Raw genomic sequence first — 18909 nt, 5'->3', positions numbered from 1 at the left:
TGTCACAGAGTTTCATCTCTTTCTTAACTCTCTGGTGTAACATAAGCCAATAATTGGTGACTACATTGTGATTGATGCTTTCATATCTTATTAAAAGCATGTTGATACGCCTATGGACATTTTCATTCTTCATGTCTCAATGGCCTGGGAGGCTGGATACTCTCCACCACAGACAGTTGCAGAGTAATCCCATTTGATTATGCTTTAAATTGACTTATTATATCCACAGGATGTTTAAGACGCACAACTTTATTTCCTGTGCAGGTGAATTTATCAGCAGTGCGGATACGCAGTAGATGAGACCTCAGTGTTATGAATGGAGGTGCTACTGTTAAGTGCTCCGTTTTCAGTGTAACTCGAAGCTGCAGCCTTGGTTCCCACTTCATCCCTCAAATGCTTGTTAGGAAATAAATAAAGACCTTGAGGTTGATTGTGATATATATCATTTGAAAAAAATGAGTCCTTGCCAGCAATGCATCACTGTCAACTCCACTGGGCTGTGCAGTGAATGGATACCAAGACATGTCTCTCCTTCCTTTCAGGTAAACCGCTTGGAAACACTGCTGCTGCTATCAAAGCCATGCATTATCACATCTTGACAATATACAGTCAAATTAATATGATATCTGCACATGTAGAAATGTGTTTTAACTCAATGTTTGCATTAGAATACTAGAATGTGAGGGTTGCCAGATGTTTTTTCTCACGTTCATAACAGCTCACCCACATTAAACTGCCGCCATGTGCGGTTGATGCATAATGCAAACAGTAAAACGGATAATATACTGCATGTCTTTAATGGTGATGTACATCAATTAATCTCACACTATTCCCAGTGGTGATATACTGCAGTTAATCTCACATTGTTCTCAAATATTTTCTTTGCGGTGCACTCTCTCTGGGTGAGATTCAAGTCATACATCTCTGATGAATACTCTACATTCTCAAGATAAACTTGCCTGGGGAAGCAGATTACTCTCCCCGCACAAAGAGGTTCCAGGAGAGCTCTGTTTTGACTTGTCTCGCTTAATTGCTGCGTCAATTAAAATGTTTTTCAGAAACATCGCGAGGGCGGGGCAGGGGCTGGGAGAATCGCAGGAGGCTATATCTTGTTCACAGCTGCACGTTGCCTCCAGTGTCGATGCAGAGAGAGTGAGAGTGAGAGAGAGAGATTGAGCGAGATCGAGTGGCTGGCGAGCGAAAACAAGAAAGCAGCCAAATAAAGGCATAACCGTTGTTCCTGTCCAAATCAGATTAACATATTACTCTGAGATAGCAGTAAGTGAGAGGCACCTTTTATCAAGATGTAAATGCACAAAGTGGAAAATGCAAGATAAATCACAACTGGATGTGCTGCTAATGCAGGGAGTGTGGACTGCCAAGGACTTTGAGGAAATTGGCAAAGGCATCATTTTTGAAGAAACTGATAATGAAAGAATGGATGAAGTCATTTAAACACAAATCTGTAAAAGTGTGAGGCAGCCGCTCCTGCAATACTTTGGGTCTGCTCACTGGAAATGAATATTATTGACATGCCTCTCAGTGTTTCTGTGTTACCTTGCATGAACGGGGCCAACAATAACATGCCATATTAATTGCTTACACACTTGAGTCGGGTTTTGTTCTATTTGGCACCGTGTAAGGAATCCATTAATCTCCTCCCCTCTTGAACAAGGGGGACTCTCCCTGTCGCGGGGTTTCATGCCCAGTTGATGGTTAATTGCCGGGTGCTGCGGGGCCACAAAGGAGTGTGAGAACGAGGCAGTTCCCCTCTGTACTGGAGTGTGCTGGGGCTTTTTGTACGGACTCGACAGAGACCGAGGCCTAAGCCCTCGAGGTCCGTCAGACATTGCTTCAAAGTGGGATGAAGTGCGGCAGTAACTCTAATTATCTCATTATATCATACCAGAGAGTTAAACAGCCCCGGGAAAGCCTATCTCCTATACATTTTTTCTTTTCCTCTACCTGTCCTTATTCGTCTGTCGTTTTTTTTCCCATGGATACACCAGTAAACATTGTTGCCATAGATGTGCAATCTCCCATCTGTGGATTACGGTGGCAGAGCGAGAACTTTGGGGCCTCGGATGCCTCCTCCCCGCTGGTTTCTTGTCTTAACCATCTAGGAATTCACTCAACAAAAGCTGTGTTTTAGCCACTTTGCAATCTATACTTCCGACCTCACCCACAGCTCATTACCCACAGCCAGAGCTGCTCAGGAGGAGGGCTGCAAGGTCACAGCATAGGATATCCTGCCTTGTCAGTCAAACGTCAGGGCTGTCAGGTGCGTCTCGCTGTGGCGGATTTAAAAACCCAAGCAGGGAAAGACCGGCTGGTCATTAAATCTCATGGGGGGAGGGTTGATTGTGCCGAACCACAGTGTTTTCCACAGCTGTCAAACTGTCTGTACGTCTACTGTCACTGCAGGCTCGGCTTTGAGGCGAGAGAGACGGGTTTCCTCTGGGTTAACGAGGTAGAGGGATATCAGCGGAGAGCGGATGATGATGATGATGATGATGATGATGGGGGTAAAGAGATGAGGTGTGGGTGAGATATGATGCTTTTCCGTGATAAAAGCACTTTCTTTTTCTCCCCGACCCTCTCGGGCCGGTGTCCCAGCGCTGACCCTCATATGGGATTAATGTTAAGACCGGTGGATGGAGTTTGATTCAATTAAGAGTTTTCCCCCCTCAGAGAAAATGCACCGCAGGATTTAGGAGGGGGGGTTGAAGTAAATGAACAGTGGATTAGGTGGCGTTTGACTGGTGGAATGGATCTTGATAACTTCGCCCTGCTTGAGTCCTTGGGCCAGCTGTTTTTGGCACAACTGCCAAGAAAACATCCTTTGTTCACGTCGTATAATCCAAAATATCTGTGGATATTTGTTGTGGCTCTCAGAGTAAAATGTCTTCAATTTGAAACCCTATTAGCACTATCCAGCCAATAGGGAAAGCAGGTTGAGTGAGCCTGCAGAGGGATGTGTATTGTAATACAGTCAACTGTTCTCTCCATTTAGACTTTTCGTCTACTCTCCTCAGCCCCCCCCCCCCCTCCTCCCCCCTACTTACTCCCTACTGTTTTCTGTTGTCATGCCAGCCTCAAAAGTTATAAATGACTGTGGGTTTGTGAGCCTTTCATGAATTTGTAGAAGGGAGTCCCATTGTGAGCTCCAAATGTTTGGGGTCAAAGAAAGGCTATCATGCGCTGGGAAGAGTTATGCATGTGTGAAGTGCGAGTCAGTTGTTGAGATGATAAAAGGAAGTCCGGGAGATATATTGTACCACTCCAAAAACAACAAGAGCACGGATTGATAGAGGGAGGAGTGCGGACCTCTCAAATCAGCAGGGCGAGCGTGCGGAGAGATAGATGGAGCTTTTCTCTTCCACCTGGTCGTGCCGCCTCACTACTGGAAAGCGTTGACCTCTAAGTGCACTCGCTCTCTCGGAGAGATTGCGGCTTGCGACGGATCCCGAAGCCGCCCCATTAGCTGAGATAAGGCAGGCAGGGATTGAGAAGCTCAGATCAATGAGTCATTACGGGGAGTGGAGGGCTCTAGCCACAGAGAGGAGTAGAGCGGGACGCTTATGGCTGTGGCTTAGCGGCAACACCGCCCGGCAATCCCTCACGCTCTTCCCACCGGCCTGCGGTCAGGCCATCCGCACAGCAGGATTTTCTCCGGGATTTACTGTTAATTCATGTCAAATATACTGTCCAGGAATAATGAGGCAGGGCATCAGCGTTCACACCTGACGCTTTCCAGATTGCCAGAGCAGTAAATGGTTTTAATAACTTGACCGGGTTTAGGTTTATTGTCTTTTTTGGATCCCGCTTTTCTGTGGAATGCAGTGGTTACATGTGAAGCTTGCCTCTTTATGTTGGCCCGCGGTCTCAGGCTGTCTTTCTTGGGAGAAGAAGCATTCTGTCGAAAACAAACAGAGAACTGGTTTGCAGGTGTTTTCGCGCGGCTGATACGCTGGCCAATGTTCAACCTGATTTTTTGGCATTGTTTCTGTGAAGAGCACAGCACTTTTCATAGAGAATTCACAGAGAACAGTTGTGTTAAATTTGCATCGTTGTGGACCTCACCTCACACCGTCATATCATCTTCTAATGAGGGCTCTGAGTATATCTTTAGTGGCCATAGTGAGGGGAAAATTTTGGATCCGGTCTTAACAGTGACATCACCGTGTGAAAGGACAATGGCTGCTTGTCCGTGGTCATCATGCGTGTCCAACAGCATTATCGTTACACGCTGGCCCGTTGTGTCCCTGTGTTGGCAATAGGCAGTGAGATAGTGACCCCTTTATAGGCCCAGGAAACATCGAGGTCAAGTGTGTGTAGGTTTGTTTAGGAATCTTTTGGAGCAGTTTGGTGTGTTGTGTGCTGCTCTCCCTCCCCCCCCCCCCCCCCCCCCCCCCCTCAATCTCCTGCATTGACCGTCAACTCAAAATGCCCCGTTTTCCCTAAGGCTCAATGTTCCCTTAATAGCCACTCATTGGTGTTACTCTCTGACTACTTTTTGGCTGATATTGATCAAACTTGAAAGGGGAGCCCTTAAGTGAATGTGTAAAAAGTCCTGGCAATCAATGATTGACAGTTGGCTTTCCTTCGTCAAGGTCACTTTGCCAGTTTCAGTGTTGCAGAGCTGCAGGGCAATCAAGTGATGAGTGAGAATGAGGGTTTGTTTTGTCTCTTCAGATTTTGCCGCACCAGAGGGAGGTCGAGTGGAGGGAATGACTTTCAATCAGACTAGTTCTACTTCAGCTCAGAGAGCAGGACAGAACGTGGCTGAAAGAAGAAATTGGAAAAATCGATCTTTGTGCCACGGACATGTCTGCACCCAGCTAGACATAATGCTGCTGGGAGGTGGTTTTTCAGTCTGCCATAACAGTGCAGCAGCAACCACAGATCAACTGGGATACAACTACTGCGTCGTTATTTTGCAGTAAAGTCCAGTCAGTATGAGTAAATCACACTTAGAGTGTGTTATTCTTAGCCATTGATTCATGTAACGTATACACATCGTTGAAAAGAAAATGTATGGCCCTGCACTTAGAGCGCTGGCAAGACAACCCGTGGAATGGCATTTCACCCCCAAAAGTTATTACATATCACTGTTTAACCCCGTTGCCCCTGAGTCAGTAAATACATTTTGACATGCACATTTCCTTTTAAAGTGAGGGAATAAAAGCAGGTCGTCTAAATGAGGTCCTGCCGGCCTGTCAGGGAAAGGTAAGAGCAATCAAGCTGCTCACTTATGACCTCCATGTTTAAGATTATACGCCTGTGTTACCTCTGGGCCGGAGGAGTGCTGGCTGGGGATGTGTCGGGATCGCAGACAGGCACAATGGAGTTACATTCATAAAGATCCCACCTCTATAGGCTCTTTTTGGCAGGGAATAGGAGAAGGCTCCCCTGATTTAGAAAGCATATTGCCTGAGTTGGGGAAGAAATGGAGGCACGAGGAGGCCATACTGGGGGTGTTTAAGGGAAGAGGATGCTTTGGCTCTCTCTCTCTCTCTCTCTCCCTCTCTCTCCCTGGTCGACATTGCCAAAGCAAACACCTCCATATTCCACCTCAGAGGAACCATGCCGATATGAGCGTTTCACACGCGTCTTCCTTTCTCTCGCTCTGCACCTTCAACCTGTAGTTCTCCTATTCTCCGATTCATTTTTCTCTCCCCATTTTGTGCTTTCTAAGAGGGGAGTGATTGTTATCGATTTGTATCCATTATGGCTTCGTTGTGGTTTAAATGGCTCCAGCTGCCTCATGTCCAGATCGTCTTGAGCAACACTTGTGGTGTGCGAGGAACTTAACACGCGAGTGTGCGTGTATATATATGTGCATGCTACGCATATTATCGCTACGTGTGTGAGAGACAGGGGGATGAAGTCCGAGAAAGCATGTCATCCGCCTGCAGCACACACAGCTCTCTCTCACCCACTCTGTCTGTTTCTCTCTTTATCCATCTCCTGCAGTTATCAGCCTGATTTTATCACCCTGTAGGCTGCAGGGAGATTACCAGTGACAAACTGGGATGGCTAAATCGGCTTGGTAAACTCTCTGACCCTGCAACCCATCCCCCCCCTCATCCACTATCTCCTTAACACCACCTTACATGGGCATAGAGAACGGTCTGCCACCAATAGGAGAGAAAATAACACAGATAAAGGAACTATTTCAGTGAAGACAGAATGTGAATGAGCAAAAAAAATGAATAGTGCAAATGTCAATTGTTGAATATAGAAAATGAACTGATTGATAGTGGAGCTGACTGTTGAGTTTGAGTCCTTTGAGAGCGATTGCCATTTCTAAACACTGTCAACCATAATGTTAGGAGACTGTTGGGAGAGCATGTATGTATTGTGTTAATGATAATGTATTCTCTATTGGGTTTTTACGCATCTACTTCAGCAAAAATAGAAGCGCTGTCAGACCCTGAGACACAAATTGGCCAGTGGAGGACAGGCTCTCCCACCAGATGGAATCCGAATGTCTTAAGGGAACCTATTATCTCGTTCGACTCTGAAAGAGGATAAGAGCGCAGAGCCTTGGAAGGCCCTTTAAAACGACCGTGGTTTACCGACAGCAGGCTTATACCATCAGAGAGCACGATGGCATCAGCTCAGTGACTTTTGCTCTTCGGTCTCTCGTACCCCTAGGCGGGTCACTCGTAGTGGCCATCTAACTGCGCTAGTTCAGGAGGGGTTAACCCTGTGACCCTCCATTCCCATGGGAGCATGTGTTGGGGATGTAGGCCAATCCGGGCCTCCGCCGGCTGATGGGCCTAAAGAGGCGGTGGCGGATGAAAACACAATGCTGTTTAGAAAGGGCTAATCGCCTTCATTTCAGATGAGCGCCCCCTCAATAGAGAAAGAAAATGATGAGGCAAAATGCAAGGACTCTGCTGACATATGCGTGGGAAATCGGGATTTGTCTTCTAATCCCATTTCCTGTCCCCAAGGCCTGGGAATCGTGGGCGCAACGGAACTCGACTGACCATATCCCTCTGTTCATGGACGGGACAGCCGAGAGGGACGTCCCATCACGTCGAGTATGACTGATGTGCAGAGTGACGGGCCAGAGAGGCTCTGCATGCCAAATAAAGCAATAAAGGGTATCCTGCCAAAGCCGCCCGTTCCTAAAAACAGAAACAGCTGTACAAAAGGGCCAAGCACAGCTTCTCCTTCGCCCGGCCTCCCAGGGAGCAGGAAGATAAGCGCTGAGGTGGCACCATGTGCACTAACCCAGGGTGAAGGAGCAGCGGGGGCCTGGTGGGAGGAAGAGACCTGGAGCAGAACCACAATGGCTACTGTCACAATCTGTCCTCTTTTCCTGTCATTCTCAGGAAGGGGCTGGAACAATTGGCCTCCCACACTGTGACCCCACGCTGCTTTAACAAATAAGGCATTTATATCCATGGGGCATTATGGTGGGCCACTGAGGTCACATACATTAGATTGCTATCCTGTGTCCATTCAGTTGTAAATCGTCCACTGGCCTGTCAGGATACACCTGAGAGACAGAGAGATGCATTGTTGCTTTCGGACATTTTTCTGCACCGCCTGCCAATTGTTTTCTCTTTCAATCTGCCAAGAAAGCCAGGCTTTTTTTTAAATTCACCGTTTTCTAGGAAGTGTTTGCTAATGGAGATGAAGTTGTTGCTCCTTTGCCACAAATAAAGCTGTCAGTTGCTTTGCTTTTCTTGATGGAATCCTCTGGAATGAATGCAGAGGATGCAGGCGTGCTTCTTGGTAAAGTTCCAAGTAACCTGCACACTGAGCTTCAGTGCCAGAGCGCGGCACGGAGAGCAGTCTACATGAAGTTAATGACATAATTGAAAACTGAAAACCTCAAGCCGTCAGTTGGAAAGGTGCCCATGATCGCTCAAGTCCCATGACTTTTTACCCATTTGATGTGGCTGACAGTCGACAGCAATAGAAGATGTTGTCTGTCATACCAGTAATATCACAAAGATCCCCATTTAAAAATATTCATAAGAGGGAATGTCATTCATTATGAAAAGTAAACATCTTTTCCATGGAAACCCCCGAGCCAATTCTCACAGAACTGACAGATCCGCTGGCTGCTGAAAAACCACTTTGTGGCTGAAATTTGACAATAGCTTTCAGAGAGCGGGGCATTTTACATTTCAGTAAGTTTGAATGGAACTGAGCTGAGTATGCGGTGCTTTTGATAATATAGTGTATATGCATTCACTCAAGTGTTTGTGAGACTTGCGGGTAGTGAAGCTCCTACTGTAGAGATTGAATCTTTTAAGCATTTAAGAAAATTATACATTAATAGACCATGAATGTCATGGCGCATTATTTTTCCTGCTGTAATGGGCTTGAATATCTATTTACAATCTCTGTCTTTCACTGCTACTCCAGTTCTATTTTCAATTACCCACAGCGGCGTTTCAGTACATTTTTTTTTCAACAGTCCCACGGTGCCTGAGATTGAGCCCTCTCCATTTTCACTAGCTTTAACTTTCTCACTGGAGAGAGAGAGAGTGAGCCAGAGCCAGATCCATCTTCATTACAACAAGACTGTTCTGGTCTCATAGCTCTTTCTCTCTCTCTCTCCCAGTTCCACACACACTCTCAGGAACCAGACAGCAGAACCAGAGACGGTAGAGTGTGTGCGCCTGCATCCGATACATGGGGATTATGGTCTGACATGAAGCTGAGGCAAACCAGTATAAGATAAGGGAGGTTAAAGGTAATGGGTTTCTTGCAGTTAGGACTTTTTCTTTAGTTCTTCCGCTAATCATAGGTGGACGGCAGTATGAATTCTGCCATGCCATGTCTTTCTTTCAACAGGTACAAACAGTTCTTACAATTCTTCCGATCCTCTCTGGCTCCTGTGCTGCAGCAGCATTCAAATGCATTGTCCATTCTAAATTTATTCAGGAAACCAGAAGGTATGCACATAACTGTGGCTAGACAGATATATACTTGTGATTCATTGGTTCACAGGGCGTAGTAATTCATAGTCTTAGTGCACATGGATCTCTGCTGAGCTGGAACTCTGGGCTTGGGAGTGTTGGAGCGACGGCAGAGAGGTTACAACCCCGAGCCCAGTGAATCATTGAATCATGCTCGACCCACACGCTCTCTCTCTCTCTCTCTCTCTCTCTCTCTCTCTCTCTCTCTCTCTCTCTCTCTCTCTCTCTCTCCGCATTCCCCCTGTTGCACACAGCCTCATTGCGATTCTGGACAGGCCGTCCAGTAATGCCACTTTACCCCAGGCAATCCCTGTTTCCTGATTCCTCTCAGGCCAAGGGGAGATAACCCTGACCCTGAGCTAATCCCAGATTAAACCAGAACATAAAGCGCTGCCACTGCTGCCTGGCGACCTCTGACCTCCTCATGTCTCCCGGCTCAGGCCGCGGCATTGTCGGCCCTTCTGACCGAGACTCGCAAAAGCGGCCCCCTATCCACAGTGCAGACAGAAGTCGGGGCATTTATCCCATGAAAAACGATCTGGAAAAGCTCACATAGCGGTGGATGTAGCACAGGTAGAAACCAGTCAGATTACATTTTGGTACAGATCTCCTGTGACCTGGAGGGTAGGGGAGTTCCTTGAATGCACTTGATTTACAACAACAATCAGTCATGCACGCATATATGGAGGTTGCACAAGGATTGCTGGAATGGACATGCGGGATGGGAAGAAGTCGGAGATTGTTAATAAAACACATGTCCACTAAAACAGAGCCGTGTTTGCGCAGATGTGTGTGATTAGATCAAGACTCTCCTGGGAGGATCTCCTTCCCTACCAGTTCTGCACATTTCACGTCCTCCTCAGCTGGAGCTTCAGTTCCATAAGTTTGTATCTGATTGAGAAGGAAAGGTGTTCACTTGTGCGCGGCTGTTTGGACAGAGGATGCAGTGCCAATCCATTTCCGCTTTTCCCTGCATCGGACCACATTACTGACTTAAAATCAATTTGGGGTTGGGGTTTGAGGCCTAAACAAGCTGAAAATGAAAAGAAGAGACAGCCTTGTGTTTTATGGTATGAGTAATATAGGTTTCGGTCATAGATCCATCATCGCCTCTCCTCCGCACTGTTCAACCGATGCCATACTGCAGCACATCTGTCTGCTGTTACAAGAGTTTAGGTGGAAATGGAGACAAATGTGTGTCTCCTCCACACGCCCTCCCCCTACCCTCCAGCCCTGTCTCCCCTCTCTTCCAGCCCCCCAACCCCCCACCCACCCCCTTCTAGCCCCTCTCCCCGGCCTGTCCATCAGCACGCCGGGCTTGGCAGGCAACAGGAGAGGGGCTTAGGTGATGGGAGCCAGAGGCCCTGTGATAAGGCCATCTCTCCGCATGAGAGCCCATCAGAGCTGACAGTGAATACAAATTGGTGCCATTAGCGAGGGGGGAGTGGGTGGAGGAGGGGTGGGGCAGTAGAGTGGCTCCTAATTATAGAGCGGGTGAGCCCCCCGGGTCGGCAGGGGAGGGGCAGGGTGGGGGGTGTGTAGTGGTAACGAGGTGGCGATGGTGGTAAACACAAAGGTGTCACGGCTCACATTGACACAGGACATCGTGGCACAACTTCTAGACACTATGAGGTCAGAACGGTTGGTTAATGATGTGGATGTGGGGGCGCATGTACATTATGACGGATTACATATAACTTATGTTGAGACAAGAGTGGGTCACACCTTTTCCCCAGCGAGGGAGCTCACAGCAACAGAATACAAACAACATGCCATGAATACCCAAGCAGGTTTGGACTGTGGTGGCTAACTGGCAGGCAGGATGTGTTGAGATAAAACCTTGGGAGGGAGTCAAATCAAACACAGTAAAGCATTTTTGACTTGTCTTATTTCTGGCAATCATAATTATGATTTGATATTGTGTGAGCTTGGGCTGTACAATTAATCATAGATAAACCAATGTCACGATTTTATCTTGCCATCATTAGTACCCGTGTAATTCGGCAATGCTGAAGTGTGTTCAATTCATCTGAAATCCAAGATTCCTGAATCCAAGACAAATAATCATGACTAATAATCATGATCACAATATTTAGCAAAATAATTGGGATTATCGCTTTTGCCATAACCGTGAAGCACTACTGTGAGCTGTAAAGACGGAGTAGGGTAATAATACCGTTATCGGTGGCAGTTTGAAGTCTGAAAGACGATACTGAGCGAGGCTGGATGTGTTGATGCCGTGTGAGTGCGAGGCAGGGGTTTGCACGGGCATGCTGTTATGCCTGTGTTTGCTCTCCTAGCAGCAAGCTGCAGAGCCTGTCTCTCCACCAAGACAGGATGCAGCGAAGCTTGACCACGTCGCTGAGAACGCATCACAAAAGATTACCACTCCTCTTCGGAGCAGGCTCTCTGGCATTACCAGTAGGTCAGATTGTATCTCCTCACCCTGCCCGTGGATACTGTTCCCTTGTATCTTTGTTATCTGCTGAATGACGCGTCGTATCTGATGTGACACAGCGGCAGGGCCTCTGACCGCTTTTATTATCCTCTGCCCCACAGAGTGACTAAGCCGAGTGGAGCAGCTGTTGTATTCGCATGCTGTTATCGTTCCTTTTCATTTAGCGGCGTAGCTAACCATGTCCCCGATCTGCAGTAATCACACAGGCATTCTTTCACAACTGTGTCACTTCTCTACTGGCTTTGAAGCGTGCAGCTAACACAAACCCAAATAACTCATGTTAATGTTTGACATGAAGACAAGTTGTGTTGAAAGAAGCTGTTGAAGGAGAGTCCAGGCAGGCTGTGGGCCCGGGGAGCTGCTGATTAGAAATGACTCTCCTAACAAGTGGAAACAGGGACTGAGAAGATATCAGTGGAGGTGCCAGTTCAGCCTTCCAACGGACATGCACTATTCCAACCGCTGGAGAGGCTGCCATAATCTCCAGCTTCACATGTCAGTGTGCTCAGTGATTGCCCATACATTAGGTTCCTCCTTATCTTGCAGATATAGGAAGTAACCGTGAGAAAGTTGTGCAAGATTAAGAAAGCATAGAGAACAACAACCGCTGTCAGATACAGGCATCTGGATAGGTGCCAACTCTACTGAGATTGTCTTGATGAACCAAAAGTTGTAAGCATAGCATACTGCATTAAAAGAGCTAATTTGAAAATGTATTGGCACTTTTTTGTGGTGTGTGTGTATAAAGGGGCTGTACAAGAAGATAACTGCATGTGTCTTTTTATGCTTTGTCAAGACACTTGGTAGTGAAGTGCAAATTCATTTACATCCAACAGTTAAATACCACAAAGCATATCAATAGTTAAGCGTATGTTGCAACTTTAAAGTACTGACAACTTCAGTAAAACATTAATGAATTTATTTGCCAGTAATTAGAAATGCTCATCACTCAATGTTACAATCAGACCAAAACATTTTCAGCAGAAAGGATTCTCTCATGTCTGACTGCAAACTACTGGCATGTTTACAATAGAAAAGTGAAAGGACATCTGCTGGAGCAGCATTAGACAGCCTTGTTACAGTTTGGACAGGAGGAAGACAGAGTGACACAGTGACTAGCTGTGTGATCACATAGCAGATAGCAGCTGCCTGCGCTCTCGGCCTCAGCCCCGATTCCCAGGTTCATCACCGCTCTCCTGGCAAACATAACAAACAGCCCAAACTGTGCCCAGGAGGACAAATGGCCCTTTATACAGGTACAGGCAACAGACACTTTCTAAATATGGCAGTGACTAAGACAAACATACAAATTAATGAGAAAGTCTGCAACTTCCATAAGGTAATGGATGTCAAGCAAGTCTGTTAAACCTGTGACACTGTCGCCTTTGGCGACTCAACCCATTACTGCACCTTGTTAAAAGGTGACCCAACTGCCAACAAGGCAACCTTGCAATTTTCCAAAAAGTCTCTCAACCTATATTGTGTGAGGCTCCATCATTGCTGTTGGAATGAAGTGGGCCTTCTGCAGAGTAATAAGGAGTTTTCCTCCTCTACATTGACAGCATTCAAAATATTTGGCCAGGATTCCTGACAAGTGCTGCCTTTGATGTGTGAGAGCATGCCACCTCTCCCGCCCCCTCTTAAACACCCTAATTATCACTCCTGCCACTCCAGTGTGTGAACTCACACACCTCCCTCCGACGGACTGGAAACTGCCCCAGGACACTGCTTAGGTAGGGCAGCTTCTTTGTGATGTGCCACAGGCTAACAGGATATTTCTCTTATTTTATTACATGACCGTAAAATCTTGAATCAGACCCTACTAACCCTTGTATTTGTCAATCGATAAATGTGCCAGAGTTGACTCAGTCAGATGGATCACAGCCCCTGTGTGTGTTCCAACCCTAATGCCTGGTGCTCCACTGCGATCAGGCTGCCATCCTTGAATAGAAGGATGGACTGATGCAATCGCTACAGTTGCCAATTAGCAAAAAACCACAGAGGTCTGAACTGTGCAGGTGGTTGGTACACACATTGCTTCACATCGCTTGTAGCTCCCTCCCAGTTCAGAGTGTCAAACCCAGCAGACCCAAAACGTTGTCTCTCCCCTCTACCATCCCCCATCCTCCTTACCTCCAGTACTATTCAGCAGGGACTGAGGCAAGCTTCAAGCAGTAACATGCTCTGCGCTATCGTTGGCAGGGACCTGCACTTTTACTTTACCCAATTTGAAACCAGAGAAATATGTAGTGGGGCGGAACACCCAGATCAGTCTCATGTAGCTAATGTGCGCTGCGCCGTCGGGTGCCAGCGCTGTGTATTTTCTCTCTCTGTCACTGTTATGTTTAAACGTACAGAACCAGAGTTTTCCATGATCCAATCATTTGCCTGATGCTACTTGTCAATTTGCCAGGAAAGTTATGTGTGGGGCGAGCTGTGTACTCTTAAGTCATACTGGATGCGGTAATCTTTCCTTAACGAGAGGAAGTTCTCGTGTTACTAAAGCACACCGCGCACAAGGATGCATTAACAGCTGAATATGATACATAAAATCCAGTCTCCTGTTTCCCTCGTTTGACAGCATGGTGGGAAATCATTCCTTATAAGACAGCATTAACCAATATTCTCTCTTATTACGGGAGATGGGATCTTCAGAGTGTGCTGCGTGCCAGTGAACTCAGCATTTTCCTGTCCAAACATTTCCAAAGTAAAGTCGGCCCGTTGGCTATTAATTTGAGATGGAGAGATATGCTATAACATGCAGGCCTGCAGCCCCCGAGATCTCCGTCAGCAGCCAACTATTCTCTCAGGAGGAGGAGGGCTGGCTCAGTGTGACAGTGAAGCATGTCTCTCCTCTATGTTTTCTGCACTTTAAAATTCAGGCCTCATTGGAACAGGCAAGTCGACAAAAATACATTTTTATTTATAATGGTCTGGGGGGGGGGTAGCTGCAACGGGAGGGTGGGACACTTCCATGCACCCCTGCTCTTGTACTGCTGGCCAATGAGCAGCTTCACTGGAGCAGCTGAGGGCTAAATGCTTGGCTCAAGGGCTCCTTGACGGTTGATGTTGAGGAGGATGTTCTCAGTCACTCGTTCCCTCGGTTTTCCCAACTATTCCTGGAACTCAAACCGGCATTGGCTCGCAACTCGATCTGAGGTTGCAACCTCAGACTTGTTGCGCATTCACGGTGGTGGTGATGATGATGGTGTGTGTGTGTGTGTGTGCGTGAGAGAGAGTTAGGATGTGTTTTTTTTTTACATTGCAAGAGCTTAAAACGTGTAGAATTTCAACTAGTAATTGATTCATGGCCTTTTGCTCATAAGCAGAATAGATTTTGGCATTTTATTTTCTTCAGGGAATTCATTTCACAGTAAATTGCAGTATTGTTGTATCTTGGCCCATGCATAATATCATATTGAGAGCTATATGGCAACACCTAGCCTCACCTAGCCCTATAGGCTAGGTGTTGCCATATAGGTGTTCTCTCTCTCTCTCTCCACTATATGTCTCTTTCTCTCTCTCATCACTTGTGATCGACCTTGAGCTCCGCACAACCTTTAGCAGTTGGCTCAGATGCTGACATTAAAGTAGAACGGGTTACGGCTCGGGCCTCGTCTTACCCGGCTCCCTATCCTCACCCACCAACAAAACCTTCCTGGAGGCCAGAGCGGGGTGTTGAGTTGTGGGAACTGGCAGCGGGCTGTGTCGGCCGGCAGGGCCCCGAGATGCTGGGAGAGGAGAGGATTGTCCGTGTTCAGCAGACTGGAGAGAGCGGACAGGATCGCCTCTCACCAGCGGACCGAGAACTCCGACCCTCTACCCCGTTTTCACTGCTTGTGTACATGAGCGAAAACGAGAAAGACGGGAGAGAGAACGCTCCTATACTGACCTTTTCTCGTTTTGCGTGCGAGTGTGGGCGTGCTAGCGTAAGAAAAGTAAGTGAATGAGTTAGGGAGAGGCGTAGAGCGCGAGGATCAGGTTCCCTCTCCGGCTTACTTTCACCTCTAATAGAGCCGTTGCCATTCCACAGGGGGGAAGCGGTGTGTTCCCGAAACAAAGCCCGCCTCTGTGTGCGCGCAGACCCCCCAGAGTGAGCCTAAACCCTACACGCAGTAATGGGCTACTTTAAGAGTTTATCTGGCTCTAATAGACACACTTGTACACTGATCCCGGCCTCTAAATCTCCAGGCTAAGTCTGTGTGTGCAGAAAAAGCTGTCATGCCCTAATGCGGTTGACAAAAAAGGAGAGGAGCTCGGCCCGTGAGAGCCCTTCCTGTTCAAAACTGTAATCTCCCTCTGTGAGTACATACTGTAGATGTTTGTTGCAGAGTAAATAGTGTACAGTTGAGTCAAATCGGAGCAAGTTAAAATGAAACACCATGCCTCAAAGACTCAAAGGAAAAGTCTCCGACAATTGGAAGAATACATCTGGGATGGAATACATTGCTGATTCTTTTTTTTTTTTTTTGGTTTTTAGATTTCATTTCCTTGATCTTTGGTAATTTAAAACCTAGCCTGGTGCATATAGGAAAGCACATGCAGGAACACATTATGCTCAAATGTAACTGTACAACAGCACAGAAGGTAGCCTAAACACACCGGACATTTCCAAGAGCCTTTTTGGCCCATTTGAGCGTCTGGTGCTACTGCTTCCTATTGGGAATGCATGGTACTTGTTCATCAGTTGTTGCTTTTTTGACCACTTATATTTAGGACTTGTATTATACACAATGCCCAACCCTACAAAGTCCTCTTCATCTTTTGCTCTCTGAATATGGCAACCACCAGAGCCACCCTTCAGCATTAATCTTGATCTTGTACATAGCAGCACAGCCCCCCCCCCCCCCCAACCCCCTCTCTCTGTCTCTGCATGTCTTTCCTAGCTGATTGTGACTGGGTGTTTGCCCAGCCCCAGTCTCAGTCCAGGGACCTGCTGGGCTTGTTTCCACAGGTGGCCTGACCTCAGCCAAGACTTAGTCCGCTGCCGTTACACGTCCTTGCTCAACATTTCATAGGAGCGCAATCCCATGTGCCTCTGAAGGCTATGGGAGGAAGCAGAGAAGGAGAGAAGAAATAGGGCATAGTGTCTAGTAGCTGGAACGCCTGCTGAACACTTTTTCATTCCAGATTTCTTTCTTTGTTTTTTTGTGTGTGTATATAACCCCTTACGGGATGATAGCAAGTTCCATTGCTGTGGTATAAAAAGCCCATTTTGGCTTTACAATGAGCTCCATGCAAAAAAACAAACAAAATAATGGCCCTAATGTAGCTAGTTTTGCCTCATTAAAGGGATAAGGAGACTTCAACACCGTCTACTAGCTGTGTTTCATTTACGAATGGATGAGGATTTTCTGCAGGGTTTGACTGACCTTTTGTACTTTTGAACTCACATATGTCTTCGCTTTGTTTCATTTCATCACTTACCTAAATTGTTATTGTTTGAGCGAACTAATCTTCAACAACACCGTCATCTAATAGGCATAGCTCCTCATGCTGTAGTGTACGTTACAATTGGTTATGGTGGATATTGTGTGAAGAAACATTCCAGTACAGGTCATTACAGTGGGTCATGTTTTCGGTGTGGAATAGAATATTGGCACGTTTGGGCTATACGTTAGGACCCAATTATCTGTGCATTATCAGATGATTATGAGGTTGGATTACATATGCGTTTGGTTCTGGATGTAAAGCGCTCTATAGGGTATGTTGTTGCTGTGCAGTGTGCACATTCCCCTCTCAGCTGACAGATGGTCCCATCCAGCTACTCTCTGACAACAAACACACACTGAGGAGTTGCTGACAAGCTGCTTCAGAAAGGACTTCGACTGGTCCTCGGAATATGTGTGTGTATGTGTGTGTGTGTGTGTGTGTGTGTGTACAACGTTCGTGTGCGTGTGGCGTTTCCATCCAGTGTGCATCACTCTATCCGCACACACACACACACGCACACATAAACAGAGCAGAGCGCCAGCAGAGTGTATGGGGACTCATCATTCAACTTAACTCTCCAACACAAATAATCAGCAGGGTCAGACCACATGTTGCAGCTCCTCTGCACAGCGCCCTGACAGCTGTCAATCACTCCGCTGACCTATAAACATACCCTTGGTGGGCACCGTTATTAAATCAAACTGTACAAATATAGCAAATCTAATGCTATTAATCATTGCTTATTGACGTAACCCGGTGTTAAATTTAGATCTGGCAGGAAAGACTGGTAATATCAGATTCCACGGGGAGTACGTTTAAAACGGTCTCTAGATGGTGTTTATTTTAAGGCCTGGTGGTGGACATGTTGATGGGATTGCATGCTTTAGTATCCAGACTTCTTCCCCAGAAACACCCAGAGAGCCCCGCAGGAATGTATTCCTTAGTAACATAATTGCACATACCTGCTTAGGGAAACAGGTCTTGGACAAACACGTGGTTATTTATCAAGCGTCCGAAACACTTTGAAATCTTGAAATTACTCCTATTTTTAAACTCTGGGGTGTTGGGTTTTGCTTTGATGCTCTGATACCCCAAGGTGGCTATATTTCAAGTCTCCTTCCTCTAATTATACGTGGGCACACCTCTGTTCTGATATATAATATGTAAATAGTCAAACTCCACTTCCTGTTTTTGACAGTTTATCTTCTGGTTTCCCCTCCACCACATTCTGGCCACTGAAACAACACGAAAGTAGTTGCGGTAACCTCAACGTTGGGTGTCCTCTTTCAGTTTTCCATGGTCTATTGGTCGTAGAATAAAGTTAAACAGTGAAATGGGACTTTCCAGCTGTCAGGAGTGAAACCTCTGTGTTTGTCCAGCAATATGTGAATGCCACCCGGTAATGCCTTTCCCCTATAGATGGTGGAGGAGTGTGTTTGTCTATGGTGTGGCGTGGGGCCTGTGCTGTCTTAGCAGTGGCCTCTCTGCCCTGTCTGTACATGGTTGCTGAACCCGGGAGAACATATCAAACAAACACTCCAACACAGAGCCATAGGAAGATTGGGTTGCTCTCGACATGAGAGGACCTGTCAACTGCTCTGCGTTACCGAAGACGCACGCTCCTCCGACCTTAAGATGGCCGAGAGAGGCTCCGTCTTGCTGTCTCCAGTGGTGTTTAACCAGGGATGGAGTGGAGGGTGAACCCACCTAGACTCAGTTTACCACCTTTTTAGGCTGGCATAAGTCTTTATGGTAGAAATTCATCATATACATGATATCTAGTAGCGTCATGATGTAATTTATACAAAGATAAAGTCTTTTAAGGATACAAGCATAATTTAATGCTTTTCTGAAAGGACAATTGGTTTGTTTGTTGGTGGTTGTTTGCCTTATGATGATCGCAGATTGGACGTCATAGTTTACCCACTTTTTTATTTCCTTTTTATTTATGGAAGGCCAATGATGAGAGAGTTTCTCTAGAAGGCCCTCTGATCCGCTCGCAGACAGTATTGAGCCGTCAACACAGTGAGACAGACACTCAGTATCACTTGTCTCTAATCTGCGGTATTA

The 18909-nt window shown here is 46.6% G+C and overlaps 1 protein-coding gene across 1 annotated transcript in view; it reads left to right on the top strand.

Annotated features, from left to right (window-relative positions):
• Positions 1–18909, top strand: part of sema3fb (sema domain, immunoglobulin domain (Ig), short basic domain, secreted, (semaphorin) 3Fb) — a 57056-nt gene that overhangs the window by 17309 nt on the left and 20838 nt on the right. The window lies entirely within an intron of this gene.

This window comes from Centroberyx affinis, unplaced genomic scaffold, assembly GCF_046629955.1.
Source record: "Centroberyx affinis isolate AG114_WGS23_722 - 3 ecotype Tasmania unplaced genomic scaffold, CSIRO-AGI_Caff_v1 ptg000126l_1, whole genome shotgun sequence".
Taxonomy (NCBI): domain Eukaryota; kingdom Metazoa; phylum Chordata; class Actinopteri; order Beryciformes; family Berycidae; genus Centroberyx; species Centroberyx affinis.
Note: the sequence above shows the minus strand (reverse complement) of the source record. Positions and strands in the feature narration are given on the sequence as shown.